Source organism: Narcine bancroftii, chromosome 6 (genome assembly GCF_036971445.1).
Source record: "Narcine bancroftii isolate sNarBan1 chromosome 6, sNarBan1.hap1, whole genome shotgun sequence".
NCBI lineage: Eukaryota > Metazoa > Chordata > Chondrichthyes > Torpediniformes > Narcinidae > Narcine > Narcine bancroftii.
Genome location: NC_091474.1, coordinates 228,932,348 through 228,951,362, shown reverse-complemented (window position 1 = coordinate 228,951,362; position 19,015 = coordinate 228,932,348). Strand labels below are relative to the sequence as shown.

The 19,015-nt window shown below is 43.8% G+C and overlaps 2 pseudogenes; both read right to left on the bottom strand.

Annotated features, from left to right (window-relative positions):
• Positions 1–8,835: 8,835 nt before the first annotated feature.
• Positions 8,836–8,933, bottom strand: LOC138738280 (5S ribosomal RNA; annotated as a pseudogene).
• Positions 8,934–8,936: 3 nt separating this feature from the next.
• On the bottom strand, positions 8,937–9,056 carry LOC138738328 (5S ribosomal RNA; annotated as a pseudogene).
• Between the last annotated feature and the right edge of the window lie 9,959 nt (positions 9,057–19,015).

Genomic DNA, 19,015 nt, shown 5'->3' with positions numbered 1-19,015 from the left:
CCTTTTCAGTCAGATGTGTCTCTTATAAAAGAGCAACATCAACCTTCAATTTTTTAATATAGGCCAAAACCCTCTCTCTCTTAATCAGATTATTAAGCCCATTAACATTAAAAGTAACAAAATTTAAATTAGCCATAAAGCATCACTATAAACTTCCCTCCATAAATGCGGAGCACCTTCCATGACTCTTATACAAACAAATTTAAGGATCTCCTCAAAGAAAAGAAGAAACAAAGAGCCCCATAAAGAAAAAAAATACTATAATAGTATTACCCCCCTCAATTATATGGGAGTGACAAATGCCACAAAGTGGCCGAAAACTTCAGAAGGATTGGTAGTGAAACCACCTGCCCCCCCCCCCCCACCCTGAATGGAACAATCAAAAATAAAACATAAAAATCAATTCAAGTACGATATACTTCCAATTCTTGGTTAACCTGATCATCATCAATTCCAATATCAATCAGCTGTTGAGTTTCCATCTCTCGCTTCCCATTCTTCCCTTTCAGAACCAAAACAGGCTGTTGAGGGAACCTTTCTTGACCTTGCCCCTGCTTATTATCAGGTAAAGAATTAGCAAATGTAAAGGCTTCAGCATCATCAGTAAAACACTGAGTTTGATAATCTCCATAATGAAAAGCAAACGTTTATCCCTTCTTCCACAGAACAGCTTTAGCTGAATTAAATTCTTTACGACGTTTAATTACAGCTTGACTCAAATCACATAGAAAAATACTCTATTATTCTTAACAAATAAAGGGCCCTGGTTACTTCTCACATTCTCTACAGCAAGTCTTAAAATAAATTCTCTGTCCTGATAACACAGACATTGAATCAACACGGAACGTGGAGCTTGACCAGGAAGTGGCTTCCTTCTTAATGCTCGATGAGCTCTATCTAATTCCAGACCATACAGGAAATATGCTGTTCCCTAAACCTTGGGGATCCACTTCTGAAAAAACTGAACTGGATCTGGACCTTCGAAATCTTCCGGAAGATCAACAATTTTAACATCATTTCTCCGACTCTGATTCTCCAAAACATCAAAGCACTTCAAAGCAACACAGCCAGAGTTTCAAAGCTGTTGGATGTGTCAGATGACTGGGTCATATTTCTAGCTTTTCTGGTGTCAAAATCTACTCCATTCTTAAAAAATTATTATAAAATTGATGCACCATCAAAAGACTAGAAGTTATATAAAATCGATAGGCTTTTATTAACAACAGACTGGAGGCACAAACATGCTGGTTGACTGCTGGAGTGAGGAAGGAGCTGTGGCACAGTCACCTTTCTTCAGGGGTCAGTGGCACGGTCAGCAGAGGTGTGTTCTAACACAGCGAAACATATATACAGTGGTTGACCACACCTGGTTGGTACATTTCGGTGATAGTGACCCCAACTCCCTGACCTTTAGCGTAGTTATAGATAAGGTAAAAGTAGACAAAATGGTAACGTGTTTAATTGGGGAAGGGCTAATTATGATGGGATGAGGTAGAAACTAGAGAGAGTAAATTGGGAACAGATTGTTTCAAGTTATATTATATATAGATATGTCTTCAAAAGAGATGGGTTAGTGTAAGTCACCGCAAACAGATACTTACACTTCACATCTCATTTAAAATGCAAGAGCTTTGCTGAAGCTGGACATTCAGTCACCAGTGGCTTTGCAAAAGACAACGGAGCTGCTTTGGAAGGACATTAAAAAGCAGGTGCAAATGGAAAAGTCCAGGCTCAAGTGTTAATAAAGATCTTTCAAAGATGGGGTTTGGAGCCTTGGGAGGAGTTCTGGTTTTTACGAGCAGAAAGAGATGAAGGAACAAACAGGATTTCTCTTAGAAAGAGAGAGAGAACTGAGTTATGCAGTTGCTTTTGAGGCTGCAACATGGCAAGCTGCCGGGCTTGTTGAAAACCCCATTTTGAAGATGGGTTGTGAGTTCTGAGTTCAGCCTGTTGAAAACCCTTGTGGTCCTTACAAGAGGAAAGTCTGGCTAGAGTGTTTCTCCTGAAATAAGGGGAACATGAGGAACTCATTGGGAGTTAAAAGGTTATCATTTGGAAAACCCACTGTGGGGAAAGTTTCTTCAGCAAGATGCTGAAGTGACTGATCAGAGGGAATCAGTTTGTGTGTGTCCAACAAGCCACAAATCTCACTCTGAAACCAACGAGAACCTTCCTGAGCAGTAACATTTAACTTTAAGCACCAGAACCTGGTGAAAATTCATAAATGTGAAATTCTGTGCACAGTGTAAGAATTGCCAGATACAAGTGAACTTGAAGAAGTGAGAAGTGAAAGATTGGACTTTGAAACAAAGAACTTTCCTCAACATATACACATTACATACACGTGCACTTAAAATTAGAATGGGGTTAAGTTAATAGTAATAAGTTAAAGTATTACAAGATCAAACCAGCAACCACAAAGAAGGCATATAACACAAGGGAAAAGATGAACAATTACTTTATTAACAAAAATTCATCTTCAAACTTTAATTCAAAATCCCCCCTTTTATAACAATGCCCACTATGCAAATTTCTATAGCAGTATAAAACTAATAAATACCCCAGCCTAAATATAATATACGTAATCAAAGTCTAAGCTACACTTCCAACCAGCCCACAGAAGAACTTAAACACAAAACACACAAGATTCACAAAATTTCGATCTCAACTGAAGCAAAGATCATAAACAAAATTCAGTTTGTTTGGTCAACTGAAGCCAAAAGATCTTTGAGAGAGAGTGAGCACAAAATTCGAAGGTGTCTTGTGTTGCTTGCAGAGAGAGAAACAACTGGCTTGGTCTGGATTCTTCCGGCTGCCTTCGGAATGTTCATCCCTTTTAAAATGCCCAACATTCTAAACTATCCTCCAGGCCATGACTCATGTTTTGGGCCTTTTTCCACTCCACAGCACCACCCAGTGGTGGTTTATCATCCAAGTCCAGAAATTTTTAGATCATTTTCTGCACATGCCCAGTCAGTCTCCCACTCTCTCTGCAGTCCACCTTCACCTTGGCTCTTAAAGGCAAACTGTCACTTTCCAACACAAAACCACACAACACAGAACCTTGTAACAAAAGTTTAATCCTGTTTTTATGCTAAAAGGAAATTAAAAGCAACTTTTGTTTAAGTAACCATAGACTTGGTGAATTTCTATTCCTGCTGGGTTTTGGAGTCCTCTGGGCTTGTAACAAGATGTTCTCGGGAGAAAGCACGGGAATAATGTGGGGTATGTTTAGGGACTGCTTGCATGGGGTCCTGGATAGGTTTGTCCCACTGAGACAGGGAAAAGGTGGAAGGAAAAGACAACTGTGCTTGACATAACAGGTGAGGCAGCTGGTAAAGAGGAAGAAAGAAGTTTAGATTAGATTTAGGAAGCAGGAAACAGGAAGGGGTTATGAGAATTATATGGTAGCCAGGAAGAAACTTAAGAAAGGACTTAGGAGACCTCAAAGGGAGCATGACAAGGCCTTGCCAAGTAGGATTAAGGAAAAGTCTTAGGCATTCTATGCATAAGTGAAGAACAGAAGGATGATGAGAGAAAAGATAGGGTTGCTGAAGTATAAAGAAGGCAAAGTGCCTGGAGGCAGAGGAGGTTGGAGAGATCCTAAATGAATACTTTGCTTTAGTATTCACCAGAGAAAAGAACCTTGGTCAAGGTGAACTCAGAATAGAACAAGCATGTGCTGGACCTTGTTGAGTTTAAGAGTCTTAAAAACATTAGGATTGATATCCCCCAAATCAGATGAGATATGCCCCAGGTTGCTATAGGAAGGTAGGGAAGATATTGCAGGGTTATTGGCAATGATCTTTGCTTCCTTCTTGGCCACAGGGGATGGGCCGGAGGATTGGAGAATGGCAAATGTGGTCCCCTTGTTTAAAAATGGTAATCGGGAAAATCTTGGGAATTATAGACCAATGAGTGAAGATAGCTCTTAAGGAGGGGATTTATGAGTACTTGGAGAAGTACAGTCTTCTCAGGGATAGTCAGGATGTCTTTGTGAAGGGGAAGATCATGCCTCACGATCCTAATTGAGTTTCTTGAGGTTGTAACATAAGAAATTGATGAGGGTAGGGAAGGAGATATGGCGTATATGGATTTTAATTGGGCATTTGACAAGGTTCCCCATGCTAGACTCATTCAGAAAGTCATGGGGCAGAGGGCTGTGTGGATTCAGAATTGACTTGCCTGTAGCAGGCAGAGAGTAGTAGTGGATGGAGAGTATTCTGCCTGGAGATCAGTGACTAGTGGAGTTCATTAAGGATCCATCTGGAACCCTGCACTTTGTGATTTTTATAAATGGCCTGGACAAAGAGGTTGAGGGATGGGTCAGTGTGTTTGCGGATGAATTGAAGATTGGGCATGTTGTGTTTTGAAAATGTTATTTAATTTCACATATGCAATAAAAAAACACATAAATTGTATATTCAAAAATAATGAAAAAATTAATACATAGTGATTTTTTTTAATGTCTGCCTCCCATCCACCCCCCCCCCCCCCCACCAACAACCCAATAGAAAAGAAAGAAGAAAGGAAACATCTGGATAGTATTTATAAAAACTTACTAAAACTATCAAACAAAAACTAACATCTTAATTTTCTTGCTTTTAGAAGTCAGAAGGCTTAGGTTGGGCGATTACAACTTAATTCCTACAATTTGTAAATACAAGTCCCAAATTTTTTCAAAAATTTCTAATTTGTTACATAATTATATGTAATCTTTTCAAGTGGTTTACAACAACCTATTTCAGTATTGCCATCTACCCATTTCCAAATACACATTAGATTTCCAAGTTACTGCCACACATTTTCTAGCTATTTTAACAAATTCTTTTTGATATTTATTTAATTTAATTCCAATTCTGTGTCGAAAATATTTCCAATGAAAAAATTTTTGATCTTGATGAAACTTAACTTATGTAACTCTTTCCAGAAATAAACCCAGTTCTGTCCAAAAGGGTATTAATTTTGAACATTCCCACTGAGAGTGTAGAAAAGTACTTATTTCTTTATTGCATCTAAAACATTTATCTGAAAAATTAGAATTTAATCCATTTAATTTCTGCGGAGTAAAATGTAGTTGATGTGGATGAGTGTCCTGACCTGACGAGTGAGTAGCTTTGTCTTTGCCAGTGGTTCTCAATCTTTTTCTTTCCACTCATGTCTTATCTTCTTTCTTTGGCTTGGCTTCGCGGACGAAGATTTATGGAGGGGTAATGTCCACGTCAGCTGCCGGCTCGTTGGTGGCTGACAAGTCCGATGCGGGACAGGCAGACACGGTTGCAGCGGTTGCAGTGGAAAATTGGTTGGTTGGGGTTGGGTGTTGGGTTTTCCTCCTTTGTCTTTTATCAGTGAGGTGGGCTCTGCGGTCTTCTTCAAAGGAGGTTGCTGCCCACTGAACTGTGAGGCGCCAAGATGCACAGTTTGAGGCAATATCAGCCCACTGGCGGTGGTCAATGTGGCAGGCACCAAGAGATTTCTTTCGGCAGTCCTTGTACCTCTTCTTTGGTGCACCTCTGTCACGGTGGCCAGTGGAGAGCTCGCCATATAACACGATCTTGGGAAGGCGATGGTCCTCCATTCTGGAGACGTGACCTACCCAGCGCAGTTGGATCTTCAGCAGTGTGGATTCGATGCTGTCGGCCTCTGCCATCTCGAGTACTTCAATGTTAGGGATGAAGTCGCTCCAATGAATGTTGAGGATGGAGCGGAGACAACGCGGGTGGAAGCGTTCTAGGAGCCGTAGGTGATGCCGGTAGAGGACCCATGGTTCGGAGCTGAACAGGAGTGTGGGTATGACAACGGCTCTGTATATGCTTATCTTTGTGAGGTTTTTCAGTTGGTTGCTTTTCCAGACTCTTTTGTGTAGTCTTCCAAAGGCGCTATTTGCCTTGGCGAGTCTGTTGTCTATCTCGTTGTCGATCCTTGCATCCGATGAAATGATGCAGCCGAGATAGGTAAACTGGTTAACCGTTTTGAGTTTTGTGTGCCCGATGGAGATGTGGGGGGGGTGGTAGTCATGGTGGGGAGCTGGCTGATGTTTTCGCTATCCCATCAGTGCTCCGTGATTAGTAAGGGATTTCTTAAGGTGGTATGTGGGTGGAAAGAACAAGTTTGAAAATCACTGTTTTAATTGTCCCTCATTGACTCGTTATGTGCAGGGTTTCATAACCCCAAAGGAAATGGGCCAATGACAATTTTTCTCAGGCAAAATATTTCAGTGACAATTGGGTCTAGGGCAGTGATTCTCAACCTTCCCTTCCCACTCACCTACCACCTTAGGCAATCCCTTACTAATCACAGAGCACCAATGGTGTAGGGATCATTAAAGTGGTGTGTAAGTGGAAAGAAAAAGGTTGAGAACCACTGGCCTTTGCTGTTTCTTTCTGCCTCATCTGACATGCCCATGTAATGTGATTAATAAAGCACTGGAGGGCGCCAGACACTGATTTCTGAAACCATCCCGCCGAAACGGACTTTCACAGGCAAAAGAACAGTGATGATGTGCAGTCTTTTCCAAACCCATTTGTATCACAACTTGACTAAATTATTCCTTCATTGGATGAGGCCTCGTTCCCCAAATTGCTCCTGATGAAATAACCAGACAATTAACCAAGTTGGAACAAAAACAACCTGCTGGAGGAACTCGGCCAGAGGGGAAGTGGGAGAAAAGACTTGACCACCTTTGTGATCAGAACTCCACATCGAGACAACACCCTGCGTCCCACCAGCAGATCACTTTTATGCTCTAGACTTCAGTCCCCTGTGTCTCTGGTTAACCGAATTGTTTGGTTGAGTTGAGTTAAAGCGGCCAGGGGATCTCTATATGTCTGTCACAGTACAAGTGAAGAATCTTTATTGAGCAATGGTACAATGTGTACAGGAGCGAAACAAGAAAGTCTGCAGATGCTGTGATTATAGTAAATACAAGAAGTGCTGGAGAAACTCAGTAGGTCCCACAACGTCCCTAGGTCGAAACCAATGTTTCGGGCCTGAGCCCTTTGTCAAGGAGGTGGCTCTAACCTGATAAACAAGATTTATGCTCTCCCCTAAGGGATTGAGAGCATATTTATACTTATCCGGGATCATTTACTAATATTAAACTTTTATATTTCTTCTGTATTTCAATCCAGGGAGAGAAAGGTGATTCATGACTACTTACAGTGGCCTCTTACAGTGGACCCCATGCAGGGTCCATTCCCCTTCCCTCTCAGTCTGAGGTTGTCACAACTGAACCTCATCTTGCTATCTCAATTGCCACACAGGAAATATAATCAATAAGGTTGAAAGAGTGCAGAGAAAATTTGAATGGAGGTGACTGGGATTTGAGGAGCTAAGTTGCAGGGCAAGGTTAAGCAGGTTATGACCTTATTCTCTGGAACATAGAAGAAGGAGGGGAGATTTGATAGAGGTATTTAAACTGATGAAGGGTACAGACAGAGTAAATGCAAGCAGGCTTCTTCCACTGAGGTTAGGTAAGACAAGAACTAGATCACATGAATTAAAGGTGAAAGGGGATTTTTTTTTACAATTTAGACATGCAGCTCTGTTACAGAATTATGTTATTAGTAATCTTTAAGTTATAAAATATATTATTTTTAATAAAGGGACTTTGTGGGTTGTTACACAGACACTTACAAACAGAGATGTTAAGTCTGCTGTGGGACAGCCGAAGCAGAGCAGTAAAACCTAGAGCAATTGTCCATTGAAATAATGAAGACAATGAATGGTTGCTCAAAGAGACAGATTGACTTCTAATTCAGGAAAGTGAGCAATTTTCCCATTGAAGTTTATTCAGAAAGCACCTGTGTGCACGCACAAGGTCGTTCTGCTTGTTGATCTGAGCCAACAGTCTGGAAGCATTTTCTTGTTAACTTTTGAAAGAAAGGTACTTCAAACAGACGCTAGCAGTGATGTCATGTCATGTGATTACGACAGCAGGAAGGCATCTTGAATATTGCACCAGTTTCATCTGAAGTCAGAAATGCAGTAGCCTTCTGTAAGGGAGGTACTATTGTGTTGTGTTCTCCTTGACATGGGAAATACACAGCATCAGTGGTCTTGAAGAGAAAGAGCCAGTAACCCGTGCCTAGGTTTGTGAATTCATCATAGAAAATACAAATTCTGAAACCTCCATACAAGAGAAGGGGGAAATTGTGGAAAATCATTCGTATGAAGAAACATGTCTCTGAAAACAACTCCACAAGATGTCGTGAGTTTTGAGAAATACTTTCAGACAGCAGTAAAGGTTCTGAGTTTCAACAGAAAAGATTTCTGAGACTGAACTTTAAAAACTGACTTCTCACAATTCTGCCTGAACACACACTCACACACACACACTTGCGCATAGTGGAGGTAAGTTAGAGTTAAGTGTTACGTTATTGATAGTTAATAATAAAAATTATTGTCGTAACAGGACCGTCTGGCCCACGGGCCAATGCCACCAAATTACACCCACTGAATCTACAATCCCCATATGTTTTGAAGGGTGGGAGGAAACCAGAGAAACTGGAGGAAACCCACACAGACATGGGGAGAGCGGACAAACTCCTTACAGATAGTTTCAAACCCAGCTTGCTGGTGCTGAAATAGAATTGCGCTAACCACTACGCTAACCATGCTGCCCTAAAACCCTACGGCACCGGTCTCCCATCCAAGTACTGACCAGGCCTGAGCCTGCTTAGCTTCCAAGATCAGACGAGACCGGGCGTTTTCAGGCTAGCAAAAAGCCTACGCCACCTGGTATTCCCAGGCGGTCTCCCATCCAAGTACTGACCAGGCCTGAGCCTGCTTAGCTTCCAAGGTCAGACAAGATCAGGCTAGCAAAAAGCTTACGGCACCTGGTATTCCCAGGCGGTCTCCCATCCAAGTACTGACCAGGCCTGAGCCTGCTTAGCTTCCGAGATCAGACGAGATCAGGTGTTTTCAGGCTAGCAAAAAGCCTACACCACCTGGTATTCCCAGGCGGTCTCCCATCCAAGTACTGACCAGGCCTGAGCTTGCTTAGCTTCCGAGATCAGACGAGATCAGGCATTCTCAGGCTTGTATGAAAAATTTGGATTGGTACATCGATTGGGGGGGGGGGGGGGGGAATATGTAGGGCTATGGTCTGGGTGCAGGTCATTGGGACTAGGCAGAATAATAGTTTGACACATATTAGATGGGCTAAAGGGCCTGTTTCTGTGCTGTTTGATGAGCTCAGAAGATATAGTAGCAGAATGAGGCTATTTAGCCCATCAAGTCTGCTCCACCATCAGAATCACGACTACAGACAGCTCGAGTATCTGCAGCAAGGACTTGGGTGTTAGCTGGAGACATTTCCAAAGTGAGCCTATTTTCTCAGCTCCCTACAATTTGTCAATTAATTTCCACTGCTGAGATTATGAAACTCAAAGGAGAGCCAAGCAGATGGATGTCACAGTAAGGGCATTGTCTGCTGCCACATGCTGCAGTCCTGCTGTACCACCATGTCCAATACTTTATCAGATCACTGTCCTCTCTCAACAAAATGCAAGGTAATCTTAACCCTCAACTCCCCCTACTAGCGATGTTCCAGGAAAAACAGTCCACTGTAATCCTCCCCCTATTGCCCTTGTACAAATACAAGGAAACTACAAATAACCCAATACTGCTGTGAAGAACCCGGCCAAGTTCTGGTAATCATTCGGGAAGTTATATCCTCGTATCTTCAACATTTCTACTTATATAGTTCTTCGAACATCCTTGCATATTTATAAACAGGATGGTGTAGCAGGCCGACAGGAAACAGCCGTCGAACACAGCAATCAGGCAAACAGCAGGCGAGATGAGACACCCGTTCCCATAGGCTGCAGGAATATTGGTCGAATTGACCAATCACTGCCAGCAGATCGCAGGGGGTCCAATCCAGGCCAGCAGATCTGGGACAGCTAATCAGCATCCAGCCCCGCTCAAGCTACGCCCTGGTGGTGACACAGCTGGCTGCCTATAAAAGGCAGAGCTGCAGCCCAATAAAGTCAGTGTATATTACACTCCCTTCGAGTGCGAGTCTTCTTTCTTCAACCTTGAGCTATAACCATAGCAGCCCTGCTACAATGGTCAATATTTTTTTCTAACTGTATGAATAACTATTTCTTCTTGATCCTTAACCAATTGCAGCACCTTCTATCACAAACAATCAATAAATGTACATCCCTACCCCCTTAATCTGATCAGTCTTCTACCTTATAGCCCTATAGGAAGAAAGTTACAGTAAGAAGGCACAGGTGAGGTCAGGTAAGGTCTTTATCTTATTGCCCAGAGTGAGTAGTGGGAATGGCAGCCAGGGCAGCGATATGCTCCTTTAGTAGGACATGGGAAATCAGGGGCAAGACTGGTAGCTCAATGTTATGGGTTTCCATTGATTCAGATGCAATAGAACGGGGGGAAGTTTAAGGGGGTGAAGGGGGGGAGTGGCATTGCTCATCAGGGAAAATATCACAGCTGTGCTCAGGCAGGACAGACCAGAGGGTTCATCTACTGAGGAACGGGAAAGGCATGACCACACTCATGGGGTTGTATTATAGACCACCCAATAGAATTGGAGGAGCAAATCTGTGGAGAGAGAGCAGACCACTGCAGGAAACACAAGGTTGTGATAGTAGGGGATTTTAACGTATTGACTGGGGTTCAGGTCGAGTCAAGTTTGTTATCATCTAATTGTACAAGTACAACCCAACAAAATAGCATTCTCCAGTCCTCGGTGCAAAACATGCAGACAAACAGCCAGACATAACATACATGGAGGCAAACAATACATTTGCAGGACAAATATTTAATCAATACAAATAAATAAATAAATATTGTTTTGTACATATTAAAGTCTCAGATGGTCAGTGTGAGCAGGTCCTTTTGTCGTTCAGCATTCTCACTGCCTGTGGGAAAAAGCTGTTCATCAGCCTGAAGGTGCCGGTGCTCATACTCCTGTATTTCTTCCCTGACGTGAGAATTGAAATATGCTGTGTACAGGTTGGAAGGGGACCTCATTGATTTTGCATGCCCTCTTCAGACAATGATGGGAGGGAGGAAGATCCTGAGGTCCTGTCTGCTACTCTTATAGTCCTGTGGATTGACCTCCAATCCATTTCTCTGCCACAACCGTACCACACTGTGATGCAGCCGGCCAGGACTCCCATACTGTAAAAGGGCTGCATGGCTTGAAGTTTGTTAAATGTGTTCAGGAAAGTTTTCTAAATCAGTATATAGAGGTACCAACTAGAGAGAGTGCAATAATGGATCTCTGATGAAGGAACAAGACAGGACAGGTGACAGAAGTATGTGTAGGGGAAAATTTGTGGTCTGGTGATCATAATGCCATTAGTTTCAAGTTAATTATGGAGAAGGATAGATCTGGGCCTCAGGTTGAGATTCTAAACTGGAGAAAAGCCTATTTTGAGGAAATGAGAAAGGTTGTAGAATGCGTGGATGGGATGTTGTTTTTGGACAAGGATGTACGAGATAAGTGGAGGCCCTTCAAAGGTGAAATTTTGAGAGTACAGAGTTTGTATGTTTCATCAGGATTAAAGGTAAGATTAGCAGGCATAGGGAACCTTTGTTTTCGGGGGATATTGGTGATCTGGTTTGGAAGGTGTATAGCAGGTATAGGCAACATGGAGCAAATTAGGTACTTGAGATTTTTTTAAATGAAAGAAAAACCTCAAGAAATAAATCTGGAAGGCAAAAAGAAGACATGAGGTTGATTTTCCAGACAATGTGAAGGGAAATCCTAAGGATAGTAAAGGACAAAATTGGTCTCCTTGAGGATCAGAGTGGTCGGCTTTGAATAGAGCCAGAGAGATGGGGGAGATCTTTACTGTGTGTTTTTGCATCGGTACAGTGGAACCCCGTTATAACTCAGTGGTTTGGGGCCAAAAATTGGATCACACAAAAAGCAAGTTCGTACTAAACAAGGGTCACAAGAAACAGCATTTTCAAAAGAATCAAGAAGACATGTACAATTCCTGTATTTGCAATCATCTTTTATTTCTTAAAAAAGTGATCAGGTGTTCATTGCTTGAATGTAAAATGTCACTGGCTGTGAGCAAAATCCAAAATGTTTCTGAGCTGGAGAATTTTTATGTGGTCCACATTCTGGGTCTCCAGCCTTGAGTACCTCAAGGTACTCAATTACTTCAGACACTTTTGAGAGTGGGGGTGGAGTCTCCTCATTATCACCCTCCTGCTGTTCGGGAACCAGTGCTATAGTAACGTTACGGGCGATCTCGGAGTCCATCAGGTGCTCATATGTTGGGCATTCATCTTCGGCAGAGTACCACCAGCGCAAATTCTCTTTTAATAAATTCCAACAGCCACTTTGCCTCAAGCACCTCTTCATCTATGAAAACATAGAATTCTTGCTCATCATCTTCTTCCTTGGTGGATTGTTGGGATGAAAAGTCTGGACCTAGACCTTTCTCCCAGCATTTTTCCTCACATGACGAGTTGACTGCTGCATAGCCCTTCTCATCTAAGTGAGAAACTTCCTTCATGTTCATCCTTTTCAGATAGTCTTCCAGCGTTGTTGATTTGTCTACAATTCGACAAATTAATTCACGCCTGTAATTCTGATTGAATACAGAGATGATCCCCTGATCAAGGGGCTGGATCTTAGATGTAGTGTTCTTTGGGAGGCAAGAAACTCTGATCTTTCCATCACAGCTTACTAGGTTGGCAGCTGGCAGGACAGTTGTCAAGCAAAGGAAGAGCTTTGAGTTCTAGCTTTTGTGCACGCAAATGAGCGCGGACAGTAGGGACAAAAGTTTTGCAAAACCAATCCTTAAAGATGACGCTGGTCATCGAAGCATTGCTGCTCTGCGTGTATTCGAATAGTAATGACTTCACATTGACATGGTGGAAACAGCAGGGCAAGCAAAATTTCCCAATCATGAGCTGTTTTAACTTACGTGTTCCAGACTTGTTAACACAAAACAGCAACATCACACAATCTTTGTGCTGCTTGAACCCCTCACATCGATGGAAGTCATCTTTGTAAGACAACATGTGGTCTGGGATCATCTTGTAGCAGAGGCCTGTTTCATCACAGTTGTACACATGTTCTTTGACGTAGCCACCTTCTTCTAACAGAGTTTTTAGTTCTGCCGGTTATTCGCTGGCAGCCGCATTGTCGACTCAGCGAATTCCTTCAGACACTAACACTTGAGAAATCCTATGACGGCATTTAAACCAGTCTAGCCATCCTTTGCTAGCTTTGAACTATGAGGTCTCTCTGTTGATCAGCTTGTCAAACTTCTCGGTTTGAGCTTTGAGAATAGGCCCAGAAATTGGAAGACCTTCTGCGTGAGCTTGAACGAACCACTTGTACAGGGAGTCATGGAGGCTGACATCTTTGGCTGTCTTGACGCGTTTGGCCTTTAATTCCACCTCTTCCTCAAATGCTGAGGTCTCGTGCAACTTGGGTTTAACTTTTATTCTTGATCACATCAAGTACAGGAAGTTTATCTTTCACGGAAAAAGATTTTTGTCTCCTCAAGTACCTCATTTGATCTAAAAACAATTTCAATTCCTGAAAGAGGGGAAAAAAAGGGGTCCACTGGCTGACCTCCTTACATCCAGGTTCGCATTAAATTGGGTTGTGTTAAATTGGGGTTTCACTGTATTTAATCTGGAAACTGGCAAAATCGAGGGAAGTTAGGAAAACGGGCAATGAGGTCATGGACCCTATACAAATTAAAGAGGAGAAACTGCTTGCTGTCTTAAAGTAAATAAAGGTGGATAAATCCCCAGGGTCTGATAAGATATTCCCTCAGACCTTGAGGGAGGCTCGTGTAAAAATTTCTGGGGCTCTGGCCATATACTTAGCCACAGCTGTGGTACTGGAGGATTGGAGGGTAGATCATGTTGTTCCATTAAAAATGGCTCCAAAAGTAACCCATGAAATTATAGTCTGGTGAGCCTGACGTGGGGAGTAGGTAAATTATTGGAAGATGTATAAAGAGTTCAGATATACAACTATTTGGATAGACAGGGACTGATTAGGGATAGTCAACATGGCTTCGTGCATGGTAGGTCCTGTTTAACCTGGGGTTATTAGGAAAGTTGATGAAGGAAAGGCTATCTAGGTGGACTTTGGTAAGGCCTTTGACAAGGCCCCATATGGGAGGTTAGTCAGGAAGGCTCAGATGCTCGGTATTCAAGATGAAGTAGTAAACGGGATTCAAAATGAGGCCCTTTCAAGTGGACCCTCCGCCTCGAGGGCGATGGGAGGAGCAGATCTTAACTTGCAGACTCACCTTTCAGGTGGCAGCCCTAAAAGGCTGCTGCAGCTTTGCCTGGTACACCTGAAAGAGCCTGATTTATATCCAGATGCATCTTATGGCGCTTCCGGATCTGATGGAGGTGGGGCAACTTGTGCCACAGCACCACCCATCATAAATATGTGGCACAGCAATGGCCGTATTCCCTACCCATAATCCCCCACGCAGGTGGAACCACTCTGTATTTCCCACACAGTTCCAGCTGCATTGGGGATTATGAGTAAAGAAGACTGCCATTACTATACTGCATTTTGAGCCGCAGAGAGCGGCCCAGATGCAGGAGTGACCAGCCGGCCTGTGACAGCCTGCACCAGCCACCCCCGACGTCACCCACCGGCTGCCATGCCCCATTGTTTCCCCGCTGGCCACCCTGCCCTGATGTTCCCCCACTGGCTACCCCTTCCCCGATGTTCACCTGCCGGCTGCCCCTTCTCCGATGTTCCCCCGCCAGCTTCCCCTGCCCTGACGTCCCTCACTGGCCGCCCCTTCCCAGTAGGGCAAGGTCTATCAGGGAGCGGCTGTCAGGTAGCGGGTCGGGGGGACAGTTGTCAGGCAGCGGGTAGGGGGTCGGCTGTCAGGTAGCGGGGAGTGTGGCTGTCAGATCATGTGGAGGGGAGCTGTCAGGCAGCAGGGAGTTGGGTCGCCGGCTCATAGAGTCATCAACCCACCCCCAGGCAGTTGCACGTTCAGGTGCTTCAGCGGAGCCCAGCACTCCGCCGACTATCCCTCCCGGAAAAGCGCCTCAGAGGTGCTTTTGGAGCATTCAGGTGAGAATGTCTTTAGCCACATGGGGGGAGAATATGCGGCTTTACAATGGGGTGTTCAGGCCACCTGAAAGGGCCTATTGGCTATGCAGGAGATGCTGGAAAGTGGTAGATTGCCTCTCTGAATGGAGGTCTGTAACTAGTTGTGTGCCTTAGGGATTGGTGCTGGAACCATTGTTGTTTGTCATCTATATCAATGATCTGAAGAACGAGAAAGTCTTTCAAAATTTGCAGTGGGATCTGGTCCAGTTGGAAAAATGGCATTTACTAGAATTTGATGCAAACAATTTAGGAGGGACACATCAGGGAAGGGGTTTAGAGAGGGAAAATGCAAGCAGGCTTTTTCCACTAGGTTGGATGAGGCAAGAACTAGAGGACATGGGTTAAGGTGAAATGTTTTAGAGGAACATTCAGGGGAATTTCTTCATCCAGAGGGTGGTGAGAGTGTGGAGCGGTCTACCAGCAGATGTGGCGAATGTGGGTCCATTTTCAGCATTTAAGAATGGATAGTAACACAAATAGGGGTTGTCTGGAGAGCTATGGTCTGGGCACAGATCAATATGACTGGGCAGTAAATAGTTCAGCACAGACTAAATGGGTCAAAGGGCCTATTTATGTTCTATGGTGTTTTCTATGGGCCAGAACTAGCTCCAATCTTTTTTTTTATTTGAGTCACCCTTGCCCTGTTTGTTGGGGTCAGCGTTGGTGACTGTCACAGTGCGAAACCATTTTTTGAGTCCTCTTCAGACAACAATCCCAGCAAATCATGTCAAAGTCGGGGCGAGGGGGACACCAGTGATCCTTTCTGCTGCCTTTATGGTCCTGGGGTTTGACGTTCGATCCAATGCTCTGCAGCAACTGTACCACACTTTAATGTAGTCGGCCAGGAGGCTCTTGATAGAGCTCCTGTAGAAAGGTGTCAGGGTGGTGACACAGAATCTTGACCACTTCTCAGGAAGGGACATTATAATTCTGGGTGGGGGGGGGGGTGGGGGAGTGTGTATGGTGAGGAAATAAATAAATATTTGTAAGAGCAAACCATATTCTGAATGACTACCCTTTAGACAATTCAGTCAAGTCCATGCCCACTCTTCCTTTGTTCGTGACCCTGCAAATAAAATCATTTCAGGAGTATTGAGGATTAATAAAACCTGATTGTGGCGAGACAGAAGCAACATTCACACTGGAAAATGGAGGAGAAGGACCGACCAAATCACTCCTAGTAAATGGGGAAACAAATTTCTGAAAGCATCCAGAAATGTGTGTGGAATTGTTTTATATAGGGTTCACTGCCACAGCACTATTTTGTTTGGAGTTGTGTGCATAGCCCCTTGGCCTCTCCAAAACCTTCTGTGGTGATACAACCACAGCACTGGGCAGTGTGCCCACCAGCCTACTGCAAGGGACAACCTCTGTACCTGCAGGTAGACAACCTGGGAGGCCGACTCCACCTGGCCGGCTGTCAATCACCGACCTATATATGGACTTGAGCCGGTCGCTCCCGAGCCAGTCTCACACGTGGAGCCATCGAGATACTGCAACTGGTGTACAGAATTGAAGTGAATTAAAGCCTGTAGTTCAGTCTTTCTTGTGTTTGTGTCTGCTTGCTGCACCATAGAGCACCCCACCCTCCAAAATAAACCTTTTGTTTTCAACCTTCCTTCAGCCAACATCTCCCAAACATACTCTAATCCCACCTCCATTACCAGTGGTAGCTTCGACTCAATTTCTCCCCATTTTAAAATATTTTCAGCTGCTCTTTCATGTAAAGAGTACAGGAGTGGGTTAAACTTGATGTAAGTGGATAATTCCTGACAATTGGCTGTGAGACCTGGTGCTCAGAGTACATTCCAGAATTGTTACGGATGTGGGATTTATGTTCCTTGGAGGGAATTTATTCAAATGTCTTTTTTTAATTCTGTCTTTTTGGTTTAAACAAAATAATTGATATCTACTGGGGTGATAAACTGTGTTCATTATGACTCAATGCACAAACAGGAATGAGCACTCATTTTTACAGCCACTCAGGGTTTGAAATGCTGAACGATGCTTCAGCTGCCTAGTCAGATTGGATTATTTCTGAAGCTCATAGAACATTGAGCACTACAGCACAGAACAGGCCCTTCAGCCCTTGATGTTGTGTTGACCCATATATTCCTTTTAAAAAAAGTACTAAACCCTCCGACCCATTAACCCTCTATTTTTCTTCCATCCATGTGCCTGTCTAGGAGTTTCTTAAATGCCCCTAATGTTTCAACCTTCACCACCATCCAACACTTCCCTTTCCTTAATCTCCACATTGTCCAGCACACAAGCCTGTTCTATTCCAACCTCAACCTGATCAAGGTCCTTCTCTTTTGTAAATACTGAAGCAAAGTATGTATTGATGACCTCCCCACTCTCCTCCACCTCCAGGCACATGTTGCCTCCTTTATCCTTTAGCAGCCCCACCTTCATTCTCCTCATCCTTCTGTTCTTCACATACGCATAGAATGCCTTGGGGTTCTCCTTAATCCTACATGCTAAGGCCTTCTCATGCCCCCTTCAAGCTCTCCTAAGACCTTTCTGACTACCATATACTTCTCATGAGCCCTTTCTGTTTCCTGCTTCCTATATCTAATGTATGCTTCCTTCTTCCCCTTGACCAGCTGCTTCACCTGCTTCTTTGACCACGGTTCCCTTTTCCTACCATCTTTTCCCTGTCCCAGAGGGACAAACCTATCCTGAACCCAACACAATTGGTCCCTAAACTTCCTCCACACCAGTTCTGTGCTTTCACCCTTGAACATCTGTTTCCAATTTACCCTTGTTAGTTCCTGCCTTATCCCATCATAATTTGCCCTTCCCCAGTTAAGCATTTCCCATTTTGGCTCATTTTATCCTTTTCCATAGCTATAGTGAAGCTCAAGGAATTGTGGTCACTCTCACCAAAGTGCTCCCCCATTGAGTGGTCCACCACCTGACCAGGTTCATTCACCAGAACCAGATTTGGTATGGCCTCTCTTCTAGTCATCTGGTCCACATACTGTGTCAGGAATCCTTCTTGGACACACCTGACAAATTCACCCCCATCTATCCCTCTTGCAGGAAGGAGGTGCAATGTATATTAGAGAGGTTGAACTCATCAATAACTACAACCCTGTTTTTCCTGCACCTTTCAAAAATCTGCTCCTCGGTGCCCCAGAGGGCTATTTGGGGGCCCAGTACAATGAATGCTCCCTTCCTATTTCTGACTTCCACCCACACCAACTCAGTGGACACTCTCTCTGCAGTATCCTCCCTTTCTATAGCCATGATACTACCCCTGACCAGAAATGCTACTCCCCATCCCCTTTTCTACCTGCCATTCTATTCCTTTTAAATCACCTAAACCCCGGTTCCTAAATCAACCAATCCTGCCCTTCCTCCAGCCAAGTTTCTGTAATGGCCACGACATCATATTTCCACATACTGATCCATGCTCTAAGCTCATCCACTTTTATTCCTAATACTCCTAGTGTTGAAATAGACACATTTTAACCTCTCTAACTAGCTACATTTATGTTTTGTCCCCTGCCTACTCACTCAAGGTTGGGATCCCATGAAGCAAACAGCCAGTTATTTCCCCCCCCCCCCCAAACATTCACTCTCTCTAGTACACAGTGGTCAGAATGTGCACCATCTCCCAATAACCCAACCAGCCTACTCTGACACCAATTCCAAACCCGCTGCTTTTACCACCAAGGAGGACATGTCACAATGACAACGTTAAAGGCATGGGCAAGCACATGGATGGGAAAGGGATATGGGACATGATCCATATGTAGGCAAATGGGACTAGCTCAATGTGGTTGAGATGGGTCGAAGGTCCTATTTCAGTGCTTTGTGGCTCTGACTCTAAGAATATAAGAAACAGAAGCAGAAGTTAACCATCAATAAACTATTCAATTGTGGCTGATCTGGCCGTGGACTTAGCTCCACTTT